Genomic DNA, 14,654 nt, shown 5'->3' with positions numbered 1-14,654 from the left:
CGGGTTAATGATGCCGCCACTTTGACGGCACGAGAGTGGTTCGGTTTCCTACCAATCTGGAGGGCCAGATGGTTGATGAAAAGGTTTGAGTCCTGAGGCTGCTAAACACGATCCATTAAGACCCTAAACGTCCTTCAGTCAGTCCATTCGCACAATTCCAAGGCTTCCCCACTTAGCGTTAAAAACAAATTGCAGACTTACTTTCCGTTTCAAAATATCCAGCTCAGAGTGCGGCACGGACATTAAAAGTGCCTGGAACAAAATCCTGCATCAATTTGGGTCATTAAAGTTGCGAGGAACACAAAAAACTTTGCCGCCAAATGCAGCCATTAAAACTGCCAAACAAAATCATTTCCAATGGCGAGCCAGCGACGGCAACAGCAATCCACTATTAAAAAAGGTGGAAGCGTAAAGAGTGCACACAAAATCAAACATAAAATTAAATTAATGGCCTAAACACTCACCCCCAGCATTGATTGGCAGAAAAAAAGGTTCAGATTCGGGGCATTAAAATTATGGTACAAAGTTGGGGAATATTTCTTTAAGCTCTCTGATATTTATATACATATATAAATTGGATGTTTACGACGATATTTTCCCGATGTTTGTTTATGGCCGGACTTTTATATGGCCAGCTGCCGCGGGGCTGAGACCTTCTTTCCTCCAGCAACCCACCAGTCGAAGATAAACGTTCCATCGCTAATTTGAGTCTTTGTCACGTCTTACCATATGGAAATATTATTTGTAAATACTTTTATGTTCCGTACGTGACCAGGACGGGGGTTCCGGAGTTCCACACTCCGGACGCATGTGAGTGAGGAGTGTGCGGATCGCGGGTCACTTCATAGAGTGCGTAAAAAGCTGCCCGGAGACACCGAACCGAGCTCCGTGCGAGTTCGACTTTGTTTTTTATTGTGGCGACGAAATCAAATAAAGCTGTGAGTGGGTGAGGACGAAGAAAGAATCCTCCTGCCCTCCGCCCTCGTGCACAAGTATGAAAAATGTATATTGCAAATTTGGCAAACGCAAATCCCTCGAAGAGGCAGAAATGTCATCGTAAAATTGCCAGACGGCTTAGCGATGGCAACGAACGAATAAATAAAAATTATTTCCAGATGACATATCAACGCGACTCGCTCGCTGCTGACACCTTAAAACCCAAATGCGCTTATAATACAAAATGTTGCGTGTGCCCCGAGGAGCCAAATCCTCGAGAAAGAGAACCAAAAATAAGCGGGCCAAAATCCAGACCGGTACAAATTGAAACGTTGAAGAAATTACAAAACTGTGCAGACTCGCCGTCAGAAATTTCTAAAGATGAGGGCTCCAGGAGCGCGTGAGGAGGCCAGACTGGGACTCGAAAAGAAGTGGATGTGAATGAGGATGTGGATGAGGTTGAGCACGAGGACGGGGACGGGGAGAGACGCGGAAGAAACGAAGGAAGCGGAGCCCGGCGAATCGCAACTGTCAGTTGCCTGGGCTCCCCGTCTCAGACGTCAACTTAACGTGAATAATTGTCTAAATCCCAACGACAAACACTTATTGTCCTGGATTAGCAAGCCGCCGTAGAAAGAGACCTGCAGATAGGGAATGAAAGAGAGAGAGAGAGAGATAGGAAGAGGGGAAGAAACCGAGAGGGGTTCGCAGGGGATTCGCACCAGAAGCCCAAGGACTGCGTGTAAAAAATGAGTGGCAAAAACTTTGAAACGTTTTCCCTACATTTTTTTATGCCACAGACTATTTCAGGGGATAGCAAATGGGTATATAAGTTAGGCATTAAAGAAGTAACGACTCGGTAGGTGTGTTGGTTCGTCCTAACGTTGAATAGATTAGCATTGAAAGTAAGAGAGCTCTCAAATAAGTCGCACAAAAATAAAATAAATTCCATCTCTTTCAGCATAAGCAATAAATCTGATTCAAAAAACGGAGAATACCTGTCGGGATTCCAAATGGAAAACCTCATTAGCCATTTTTTTTTAACTCCAGTACCTGTGATATTGTCCAATTATAAACTTTAAAGTTCAAGAGCATTCCCCAGTCGTAACCTCTTGCTCCCTGAGGTCAGCTGAGCCGTTTCTATTTGCCTCACTTAGGGTTTTCCCCAGGTGCCGGAGCATTGCAGACTGGTAAGCGTTTTAAATTTAACAAGCTAGCAGCATTTGGTCGGGATATCAACCGTCGGGATTGGGAGGAGTACATAACGAAGAAGTTTCAGCGTCATCGCGCTCCAGCTCCTTTCTCTCTTCTGTTTACCTTCTGAATTTCTTTGCGTTCAATTAATTTGCTCACAATTTGGATAGCAAAAGAGCCCCAGACGAAGTATAGCTGGGTACCAGAGGGGCAGGCTTGGATGGGGCAGGAGGTAGGGGATGTGTATATATCTTCATACTCAAAGACAAAAAGCAAACTTTAAGTAGCAAACGCAAAAGTAGCGGGCATGCAAAAGAAAGAGAAACCATAAGGGAGCGGTAGCCGAGAGGACTCAATATGTAAAAAGGCATTGTGGAAAAGTTTCTCCACGAGGAGCCGGGCTGCCTGGCGGATCCCCTGCGGAGGCAAAAGTTGCCCAAACTATCCGGAAAAACCCCTTCCCAACTCCAGTTCTGCAGTCCCAGCTGCAGGCGGGTGAGCAACTTCAGCACCAGGTGAGCATCGGCAACTTTTCGATTTTATTGCTGACACGGCAAGTGCGTTTCCAGCCAGAGAATGCATCAGGGTAGTAGCAATTGCAACGGCACCAGATACGTGCATGCCAAACTCGAAATTGTGAGACCTTTCAGGTTTTATGTATTGAAAGTAACACTCTAGATTTGACTGCTAAAACCCAAAAGTACGTAAGGGAGAACCCTATGAGTCGTTTCCGATCACAAGCCCAAATAATTATAATAATGTTGAGGTTTTAGGCGCATGCATGTGAGTTAGGGTTCCATAAGAGTACTGTTATTATTTTGAGATACGTTAATTGTAATACATCGTTGCCCGAACCCTTTTGGCAGCCTCGATTCATGCTTCATTAACTTTGTTCCCGAAATTTCTTAATTAAAAACGAGTCCACCCGTCAGGGATTGCATTCAATCCAAACAAGCCCAGCAATCCGAATTCGTTTACAATTGCCAGTTGGCTGCGAAGGATTAGTTTCAGATTTGTTTACCTCTCTAACAAGGAGCACAGGGGTAGCCGTAATCCCGGAGCCGAAACCGGTTATCAGAGTTAGTTTTTCTAGGAGGAGCGGATGGGCCGAACCTACCACGGTCTGACTGATATATGAGCACTCGCACACAGGCAAAGAACTTATGTACGGTCTATGCAAATCTCGGGCAGAAAGGGGCAAAGTTTTTAACACACCGTGCAAAGCCCGGGCTCGGACAAAAAGGATATACGAGATGATATATATGCAAATGCCATTTGAGAGGGTCGCTCGTGCCGTAGGAGTGGGTCCTTTCTGAGGCGACAAGTATCCTCGGCAGCCTGCCCTGCTGCCCTGCTGCCGGTAATGTCCTTCAAGGCCTACGACGTCCTGGCGAGCTTTTAAAACTTTCTAGCTTGCCGAGGCACAGGCTTTAAGCACAACGAATTTCAATTAATAGCCAGAGACAGACGCACGCAGACACACACTCTACGGCCCGAGAGCCATTTCCTGCCAGTGTCCTTTTGGCCCGCCCATTTCCTGCCGCCCGCCGGCTGACACTAAGCCCAAAGGCTACCATCAGCTCAGCTGTGTGGACCACCAAGTTCACTAGACAATTTATTTTTGCTTTCGATTTTCCAAGCTGTCAGTTCACGCTTAAATGCGCACAGTTCAATTTAAAATGGGTAGCCCAGGACATGCACAAGGATACGCCTCTGTCAGCTGCCGCTGCCTCGGCAGTCTTGTCCCTGAGTATCCGTGTATCTCAGTATCCCAGTAACTGGGTATCTGGGCATCCGTGTAGCCGTGTCTGTATCTGTATCTGTATCTGTATCTGTGGCCAACTTCGCTGCCTGCAGTCGCATTCGCACTCGCAAACTGGGTTAAGAGGTTGTTATCCTTATGCCGTGTTTTTGAAAATAGGCAACCAACTTGGTGGCCCGGACCCCCCTGGTGGCCTGTTTGTGATGCCACCGGCTCATATCCGCTGCAGACACACGAAACGTCCTGGCTGCCAAACCGCAGAGGGAGACAGCAATAGAGCGAAGAGAGCCCAGACTCCCTGATGATCACAAGGATTCCTCATCATTCCTCATCCCGCCGTGGATGGTGGTGATGATGATGATGATGAAATTATGAGCGCAAAAGCATTTGCATTCATTATGTATGATTTTTTCCGTATTCCTGAGCTGGAATGTTGCTCTAGAAATTAAACTAACGCCGCTCGTTAGTCTCAGTCGGAGCTCCGGATGGGGTCTTATATGGATATGCGGGCGGGCTTTAAGGTGCTGGCGGCTTAAATGCAATTCCACAAAGCGTTAATGGATTTTTTCGCATTTCTTTTGCAATTTATTAGTGTATACACTCGGTAATGAGATGCGTACGATGCGTGCGGAGGTCTCTGGCTGAATGCGCTCTTAGCAGGGGCACTCAATTTAATGCGTGGATTAATGAACAAGAACGGGTTAGCAAATGAATCAACTAAAAACTATCTGTGAATGAATTTCGTTTCTAAGACCCATATAACACAGTTTATTGGTATCTGTATCGATAATATACAATTCTGAAAGTGTGAACTGAGCTACCTTCATAGAATTGCTTCATTCTTTTCGTATTAAGTGACATTATCTTCCAAATGAAGGTAAGGGCATGATGCATTTATTACTTCATTATCGCCTGGCCATTGTTGATAACTTCCTTTTTGTGCGTTTAATACATTTAAATTCTAAATTCCTGAGCCAACTTTTTTACAAAGGATGCTTTTTACTTGGTGAACTGGTAGCAGGCGGGCCACTTTTTCTTGTGCTAAATGATTACACTTAACTAGATTTGCATATATTTAAACATTTCCTTATGCGCACGCAACACGAATTGTGTGCACGTGGTTCTCGGCACTCGCTTCTCCGCCTGTGTCCTGTGCACAAAAGGATTATTAAGGAGCTTCATATGTAAATGAAAACCAAATGCACACGACGTCGCCAACAAGGACAGAAGGACGGTCGAGATGGGGAGTGAGACAGATAACCTGGAAGCCACAGTTTGGCAAACACAGGCGGCAGGAGCCGCTTCAGCTCCAGCTCCAGCTTCATCTCCATCGCCAGCTCCAGCCCCAGCTCAGAGCCAGACAATGTTTGTCCTGGGATCCAGAGGGGATCCCGGCTCCTGCAGAGCCAGGACGATAGAGCGTGCGTGTGTGGGATGGGGTGGGGTGGGGTGGCTACCTTTCGGGCCCGGCTAGAAAGTAGGTGAAAGCCAGAGGCAGACGGAAAGCCAAGTGGAGAGCCCGCACCCGTTCGCTCGCTCGCTCGTTCGTTGGCCCGTAATTTATGCCTAAGATAAAGTCCTTGAATAAATACATGGAAAATCCTTTGAAATTGAAATTAAATACGAATATCATCTTTTTTTATACATACATATGAGAGTGAGACAGAAGAGGCTGCGACTGAGTCGGAGGCCCAGAGAAATGCAGACAAAAGGCGAACGGGAAATGAAATTAACATTTGAGTGCGCTTTCCCAAAATTAAACCAGACTCCCCAGGAATCGGGGTGAGGGGCGTCCGACTAGGAGGGCACACACACGTATTTATTTATTGAAGCTTCTTTGGGGTTTTAGATATGTGAGCCATCTTATTTAGCATTTTTGGCATTTCCCCGCTTCCCCATCGCTCGCTCTGCTATGCTGGGCTAAAATTCTCATAGATTGTGTGGCAAAACATTTTTCTTATCCATTTGCCATATGAAATTAATTTTACAGTCAGCAGGCAGAGCTCATGTGCAGCTTTGAGAGGAAAATAAGCAGAGAAACCATTTAGGGCGAATTTATTTTTAAGGGGGAGACGTTTGGGCTTGTGGTTACCTCTGGAAAATTGCAGGGAAATTGGAAAAGCTCGCAGAAGCCAGAAAATAAGCCACAGTCTAAAGCACTTGGGAGACAGACTGGCTTTAAGTCGCACTTAAAAAGTAATAAATGGCTGAGTGAATTGCTGGCTAAAATTTAATTTCCAGCAAGCTTTTCAACTGTTGCATACTTCGACGCCAGTCCATTTTATCTGCTCGCATCCTTTTCTTCAAACTTCAATTCCCATTTGTATTCCCATTTTTGCAAATAAAGTTATTTCAGCTCTGGGCCTTGCCATTCACAATTCAAATTCTCGTTGGCCTCAGTTCGGTTGTGATTTTATCGCATCTCTGGCCTTGGATTTCCTCTGGGTATTACATATTAACAATCCTGTTTGTACTCGGACGGGATACAGTTTGAAGCTGCTTTTCATTAAAATTAATATTAATTTTACCTGAACGAACGCACAGATTTAAATTGCAATTCCACAGCCGAAATATCCCATTGAAGTGGCAGTTGTTGCAATTGCTGCAGTTTTGCTGCTTTGGCCAATTGGCTCATATAAATTGCATCGCATTTTTGCAGCGCCCCTTTGGCAAAGTTTTAATATTGGAAAAACAAACATATTGCCGCTTGCCTGTTAAACTTTTGTTATTGCATTTTGAATGTGCGGTCGTCGGACGGGGGGCGCATAAAAAGCCTCTGGCTTGGGCATAGAAAAGCAAAGCACAAAAATTAATTATGAAACATTGTTGGAAATTGTGTAAATAGGTATCAATGAAAATGCAAGGCAAACAAAGCATTCTATCATCGAGGCGAGGCACAGATGCTCAACTCAGGTGAGCCCCAGCCATTTAAATGGGATTTGAAAGCGATTTTCATATCAATGCAACTGTTTACAAACATGGGAAACAGGAATTGAAATATTTTCATAAGAATTACAATATCTCTGGGCCAAATTCCTCTTGACTGGCAACCGAATTCCGGCAAATAAATCCCTGAAATAGCATGGTACATTTTTCACTTTCTCCGCCGCGATTCGAGCACTTTTCAGCCGACCCCGCAGTGGCAAATGTTAACCAGCATGGAAATTGCATTGAAATTTCGGGTGCGAAAATAGATACATCATAGATTTAGTTACCTAGTCAATTTATGTGCCGCCGATTTTAGTATGCCGCCCGAGTGCAAATCAAAACCCATCGAGCAGTGTCCAAAATGTGCAATATGAACTGGGAAACGAGCGGGGAGCGCAACGAGGCCCATAGGCTATATAAATTTCAATCTATCATTTATTTAAGTCCTAGGCCAGCGGCAGAGGCAGAGCAAGAGGAGCTGCGCCGGGACCGAGGCTCTCATTGCCATAAATCCCCATCAGAGATACGCGTATATTTATTTACTGCAGCTCGCCCAGATACAGATACACCATAGTCACCCACCCCCACCCCCACAGAGGACAACGCCGGGCGACAAAAATTGTTGCCGAAAAATAAAATAGCTCCTACCGCCCCCTGTTTCATATTTTATTTGGGTTTTATTTGTGCCTCTTCTGGTCTTTTTCTAGTTTTCTCCACCGGCGCTGCCGTTGTTCCTTTTTGCTGTGTAAATATTTTGGAAAATGCGTTTTTCTTTACTGCCACTGTTGTATCTTTTCATACACCTCGCTCGTCCTGTGCACACACATTACACACACATACATACACACACTTGGAGCGCAATGAAAAAGGATTTTTTGCCGATTCCCGCCGGGCTGCCAATTTTTATGGTTAAAATATTTGTGTTGCTCTGTTTGGAGCGCGGGAACCTGCTAAAATATTTATGACAAGCGCCGGGGAATACCCGGCATACGATATTTCAATATAGCGGGAATAAAATTCTTAATGTTTGGCTGGTAATTAAAAAAGTCCAATTGAAAGTGCCCCGAGGTGGTGGCAAAGGGAAGGAAAGGGGCTGGGGCTGAACCCTGAAGTGGCGGTCGTAAGTAGCCCAAATGAATTTTTATTGCTGTTCATTAGGCATCGAATGGCATCGAATCAATCAATTGTGGCATTTCGATTCCAGATCAGATCGAGATCGCATAGGGGTGGCCGCCTAGGCAACGGAGGCCTATTGAAAGGGAAACTATTGGCTAAGCCGGAAAGCCCTTCGATAAATGGACTACATACATACATACGCACAGTGCACTCTATACACCATTGTATTCAATTCTGTGCCGTCGGGGACCTTCGACATTGGCCACAGTATCCCGACAAAACTTTTAATTACCCTCTCTCCGTTCCGTTTCTCGCTCTTTTCTCTCTGGTTGCATTCGGCGCTCGCCTGCCTGCATTCGGCAATTCCAATTAAGCTATCATATTCTTGTCTCGGAAACTTTCCCCGAATCAAAACTTGTGGCGCCCCAACCCGTCTTGCCATCGGAACTGGGCTAACGAATATGTTCAATTTGGTTCCTGCTGCCAGCCGAGCACAACAAAAACTTTATCTTTATAATTTCCATATTCCATAAGTTGAACATTTCTCGACAGTCGAACTAGCATAGTGAAACTTCTATTCTGAAACTCGAACAAACGAGTCGCCATCCAAAACTTTGCCTTTTAAATTATACATAGGCTAGTGGTAGGGAAATTTAAGAGCGTAATTGCTTGCTAGAACCGTACTTTTGTATGTCCATCGATAGATTTATTACCCCTTTAACACGCAAGTTTACTAACTCAGCTGAGCCAATTGATAACAACAAAATCACTACTTAAACCCTTTAAAAATGCTTGCTATGTACTGGTTTTATTTCCTATGCATTCTAGTTAGATAATAAAACAGTTTAAATATTTTGTATATTTAAATTGCAGCAATTCAACAACAATTTTTCTCCATAACAGTCGAATAATGTATTTGCGAAATACTTTAAAGTTATAGAAGAACGACCTTATGAGTGGTGCACCTGCAGCAGTTTTCCCGCTCTTAGTGGGGCTCTTTTCCCATTTTCTTTTGTGGCGCAACTGCAGAATGCAAAACGGCAAAAACTCTAAGGAAAAAAGGGAAATGCTGATTGAATGGCATTCCAATGAAGTTGATGGATGCATTAAGGGGCTCCCCCGCCACTCCCCCCCACTCCACTCAGTGCGGAGATCACACACACTTGCGCAGGCTAAGTTTTGTGGCAACCGAAAACACACACAAGGCAAGCCCAGAAACAGAATCAAAAACAGGACAGGACAGAACAGAACGCGGAGAAAGGGACAGGGCAATAAAGAAGGCGAGAGGCTGGTGGCGAGAGGAGAGCAAACCTGCATGTGCAAGGCACATATCTGTATAATGGATTGCACTTAACATGCCACACACAGCAACCACAAGTGCCGCCACAGGATCCCCGGCCCGCCCTCGCCCCACATCGCATGCCTCTCAGGTAATACATCATTTACGAAACTCACCTGAGAATGGAAGCTGGAGCTATCGGAAAAAGTCTGTCGCTACTGCTGGCGTAATCCCGGCAACGTAACGTCTAATCCTTTTGTTTACGTTTATGGTAATCGTATCCACACACACACACACACTCACGCCGACACACAGTCGTATACATAGAGTGCAATTTAAATTTCGGCACACATTACGTGGGCGGCATCGCGTTTCTCATCCGCCCCGTTGCCAATTGTTAAATCCGCAAAACACACACACACACAGGACCGTGCGCGAGCTACGTAAGCCGTAAAGCGGAAGCGTAACGGTTAACGGTTCGCGTCGCGTAACGTTCAGCCAGGCGTCCGTTTAATGTCCTGCAATTGTTGTTGCTGCCAGGATGCCGGCTCAAAAGAGCGAGACGGAGCGACGTGTGTTTTGATTTAATTCGCAAATTATGTGCTGCTTAGTTTGCGGCACCGATTCCGATTTGCATATGAATGGGGCGCACTGTGAAACCGGGCTTATTCTGTCGCTTACAACGTTTTATTTACATATTTTCGCTGGGTGCTTTGAATAGAAGCACTCGCAACGCTGCACAATGTTTCACGCACAGTTCTGTCTCGCCTTTTCGTGTTTTCTTTTGAGATTTTGCTTGCCTCGTCGTGACGTGCTAAAAATGCAGACTCGTTTCGCTTCTCGGACGAATCGTCCGCCCGTGTACCGCTCGCTGGGAAACTTCGGAAGTAACTGGTTCGCGTTCGACTGTAAAATACAATACGTCACCTCGGCGGAGAGTCAATAACAAAGAGAGAGCCGCTCTCTGCGCAGAAAGAGAGTGCCTCTGTTAGCGTTTACATAACTCCAGTTGCTAACAGGGCTTTCCCAACAGCGGCAGGTGCATCTGTTAAGCGCAATTGAAATGCCAGACGGCAATTGAAAGGGTTCAAATGCCATGCACGTAGCCTAATTACCGCAATGTACACAACATTTTTGTGCCGCGCGCCATGCAAATGAACATTACACAAAGGCACTTGTTTTCGGCCACCGCACTATGGTCTAGAATTTTTTTTTTTTGGCATAAAGTCTACATTTTGATTTCAATATATACTTAAGCAATTATCTTCAAAAAGGAAATTGATCATATAAATGACGCCGAAACTTATCTTACCAAAATGCAGGAGCAAGATTAAAACGGAAACTGGCATCCAACCTGGAAAGTGAATCACGACACAATTGTGTGCAAACTATTTGTGATTTTAAAAATGTACAAAGTTTTAAGACGTGTAGCTTAACTTTTAACTTTATTTACTTAACTTTATGCCAACAAAATCGAATTCTAGACCACAGTGCACCGGAAGGGGGAGTGGCCAGCCATGAGCTTTATTAATTATACTTTTCGGCTGCTACTTAGCATGCCACATATGAAAGTCATTCAGGAAATGGAAAAACTAAAAACTTGAATGGCTAATGAAGTCATCGATGACGGGTCGTGGACTCGTGAGAAGTCCAAGTTTCGTAGCGACTTATTTTCCAATCGAACTCTTGATAAGACATTGAATTGAACGGTTAAATACAGCTCTTAGAATTCGACAAGATGGGGCGTTTAATTGAAATCAAATTAAAAAACATGCATGTGAGAGATAGAAATAGGTTTGAAAGTTATAAATCAGGTGTGAAGCAAGCCTTAGGGCAGAATACTCTTCGGAATCATAAAGTGTCTGTAGTACAAGGTAAATATATGAGGTTTATTCTCTGCTTAAATGCCATTCGCAACACGTAAAATTAGTTATCGCCCCACGGGAACTTATTCCGCAAGCAAACAATCATGTTAATAGTCGGCACTCACATTCAACCGTTTAACAGGCCCATAAACTAACGGCTCTTGTGTTACAGAGAGTTAGCGTGCATTGAACGGTCCATTAACATTTTAAATAATGACTGTACGGGCGCTGTTGTCACTGGAGTGGTGAGACGTGTTTCTTGCCCTAGGTTAACATGTAAACAAAGGCGCTGTAAAAACACACTGTTAATTGATTGAATAGCATCTGGTTACAGAAATCGTTATCTATAACATTCATTTTTGATATTTTATTATTTATATATTTTTTTCTATTGATTAAATACTTGGATTTGCAGAATTTTTAAATACCTTGTGTCTTAGACATTTGTGTGTATGCATTGAAGCAATTCCTTTGGAGTTGGCACCTCTAAAACGGGTTGTTAACAATATGTAATGCACTGCACCTGAAGGCTCTCCTTTAGTTTGGGTGTGAGTAACTCCATACCTTAGCAACAGATTAGGCGGAGCGAAGCCCTAAAAATGCGTAAATTCCACTGTCAACCGCACAATCCTGACAACTATGTTAGCGGAAACCAGTTTCAATTCAGCCGGCTAACAGTAACAGTGGAGCTAACAGCGAAAGAGAGCCTCTCTTCTCTTTTACAGCTTCCAGTCATTAACATTCAGGAAAATGCTCTGTTGACAGACAAGATTTCAATGTCACTATTACTGAGAGCAAAATTCAACCAAATGCGCATGGCATGCGAAAGAATTTATTACAGAGTTCAAAACGTTTACGTGTCAAAAAAACTAAATCTTACACTCTGAGAAAAGTACTTTAAATGATTTTGTGGTCAATGCTGGACAAGGCAGAAAAGGTAAGAGAAACTGTTGATGACAATTTTTCCATACTACATTTCCTTATTATTTTTTGGGCTTGAATGAAAACTACTCAAAATTCCTCAAAGCAAACCAATATATTTTCAAATTCAAGCACACTCTGTTTTGTTTACACACCCACACCATTGCATGCCGCATTCGCAACTCATTTTCTGTCGAATTTCCCGCTCTCTCTCGCCATTCGACTCTCTCGCTGTGGGCGGTGGGTGGTGGGGGATTACAGTGGGTGGCTGCTGAAATGGTACATTAATAAATGAGTGTTATGTGCTTTTTCCTAGTTGACTTCATGACATTCATTCATTCATGGGATCGTCGGAAGCTCGCTCTTCCGATTTCGTACTTGCCGCCCGAAAAATGTGATTTAAAACGGTCTTCTCTGTTGGCGCATCTTTCGAGACCTTAATTGGGTTTTTTATTAACTAAATGTAATGCTATTTATTATTTATTTACGCGCTGAATTTTGAATTCATTTCGCCTTAATTTATTTACGTCAGCTTTTTCATACACCATTTTTTCCGACACCGAGCGCTTGAGCTCTTAAATTATTAATTATTTTCAGTTATTTATTTGTATTTATTTTTTGTCTCACCTTATCCGCACTTTTTCATGTATTGATTTTGCAGTCATTAGTTTCCTCGCTGTTTGTTTTACATTTTATGTGCATTTTTAATTAGCTGACAGCATTGTTGTTTTTGCCCTCCTGCCACCGACTGTTGTTTTTGTTCTTCTCGTTGTCCGCTGACCTTTGACACACTCGTAGAAAAACGTTGACAGTTTATGGTGGGCTTTAATTGCTTCCACCGCCCGCTCGTCAAAGTTAATGTAAATGGCTTGTCAATCAATCAGTTGATGGCCCCGGGATCCCAGATATAGATGGGAAGCCCCTTTTTTTACCACTGTATCGGGATTAGTCTCGTGACCATGGTCCATTGGTCAAAGGGTGCGAAAGGAGACAAGTTAATGCCCTCGACAAGCTATACACATGTTACTGTTGTTTTGGCAATCCAAAAATGTTGAATAATTGAGAATAAAACAAAGTAAAGCCTAGACTTTAGTGAAGAACTTTCAGTTCTAAGACATGTCTTTTTATAAACTTAAGCCCCACTTTATCAAATAGTTCGTGGGTTCAAGCTCTTTCAAATTCCTAGATTTTGACGGTCTTACAGACGGATAAATATGATATAAACATGATATTTTGTCCAAGCTAGTTGTAGATTTCATAAATATTCACGAATGACGAAATGAAGCATCGACTGAATTCCCTAATTGCCCATCCCAGCACAGCCCGTATGTCTCGAAAATCACAGAATCAAAAGATGATTATCTTTAATACTGTCTTCAGTTTCTCCTGGTATCAAAATAGTAACTAGATTGAAAGATCACTGCTCCTAAGTGTTCCCTAAAGACCAGGGTCATTAACCCTGCGCATCCCTCTCTATTATTAATGCACTCGCGGTGGTCATTCATCAGACATCTGTGTGTATTCATAGCATGCACTCATTTCACGCCCTCAGTAGCCTTCTCTCTCGCTCTCACTCCAAGGGCGATGGCCGCGATCTACCTGTTACCTGTGCAGGTGAGTGAGCGCGCCAATCAGATAGTTTCTTGGTTGCAACGTCCACTGGGAACAGATTGCCCAGCCATCATTGGTGGATAGTCAGATCGACGACTTCGATAGTGGATATGTGAAACCTAATCAAAAACTCACTTTTTGTGCTACAAACTCATAGATTTATTTGTTCTTAAATACTGAGAGTCCCCAACTTTGCTATCCAGCATCTCATAGAAGACATCAATCTGTGGATTAGAATGCAACTGACCGAATTACAACTATATAATTAGCTGATAGGCAATTTAAAATCACTTACAGAGTTATGCAATGTATAGTTAAAAGCTGCCCAAAGGAGCAAACATGCAGACATGCAAACATTCACTTAAGCACAATTGTACGGAATTTATTCTCTGGAGAAACGGAAAGTTGGGAACTTTAGCACTTAAATTTCATTTGGCGATAGTCCAATTTCCATGATGCATTTCCATTAATTTATATAAATTTATGCAATTACTTTTGTTTATTTACTTGACCAGACCCACCGCCCCGCCCCTCGGCTTGCGGTCCCTGTTCGTCCTGTTCATTCTGTTCGTCCTGTTCAGGACTCGCTTCATATCTCCGCGCCACCCCCCACCTGCCCCTCACGCCCCTTGTTTGCATTGTGCTCCAGTGCATTGTCCTTGCAAAATATTTGGGTCACTTTTGTTGTCGCTGCTCAGTTTCGGTTGATCGGAGGAGGGGTGGAGCGGGGGCTGGCTCAATTTTTTATTGACTTGGCAGGACCTCAGTGGGTCTCTTTCTCGCAACTCCGCTACTCGGTGGCTCTCAATTTAAGTCGCATTGTTGGCGACACATGTTTGACGTGTACAAATTTAATTTAATTTATTAAAATCATTATGTGCACAAAAGCAAAACAGGCGACAGGAATTACCCATGGAATGCCTGACCCCAACAAAGGACCCCATCGGCGCACGAAATGCGGGGCTCGCAACAGGACGACCCAGGACAAACCAGGACACGACGAAGGAGTGTGCCATTGAATAAGTTTTAATGATGATTGCAG

At 43.7% G+C, this 14,654-nt stretch overlaps 1 protein-coding gene across 1 annotated transcript in view; it reads right to left on the bottom strand.

The window, feature by feature from the left end:
* LOC117140829 (MOXD1 homolog 2) overlaps positions 1-10,097 on the bottom strand; it is a 113,609-nt gene extending 103,512 nt beyond the window's left edge. The window contains exon 1 of the mRNA XM_033303936.1: positions 9,392-10,097. The gene's annotated coding sequence lies outside the window, so the exon portion shown is untranslated. The remainder of the gene's footprint in view (positions 1-9,391) is intronic.
* Positions 10,098-14,654: the final 4,557 nt, after the last annotated feature.

The sequence above is a fragment of the Drosophila mauritiana genome, chromosome 3L (assembly GCF_004382145.1).
Source record: "Drosophila mauritiana strain mau12 chromosome 3L, ASM438214v1, whole genome shotgun sequence".
NCBI lineage: Eukaryota > Metazoa > Arthropoda > Insecta > Diptera > Drosophilidae > Drosophila > Drosophila mauritiana.
The sequence above is the reverse complement of the archived record's forward strand: the minus strand, read 5'-3'. Positions and strand labels throughout refer to the sequence as shown.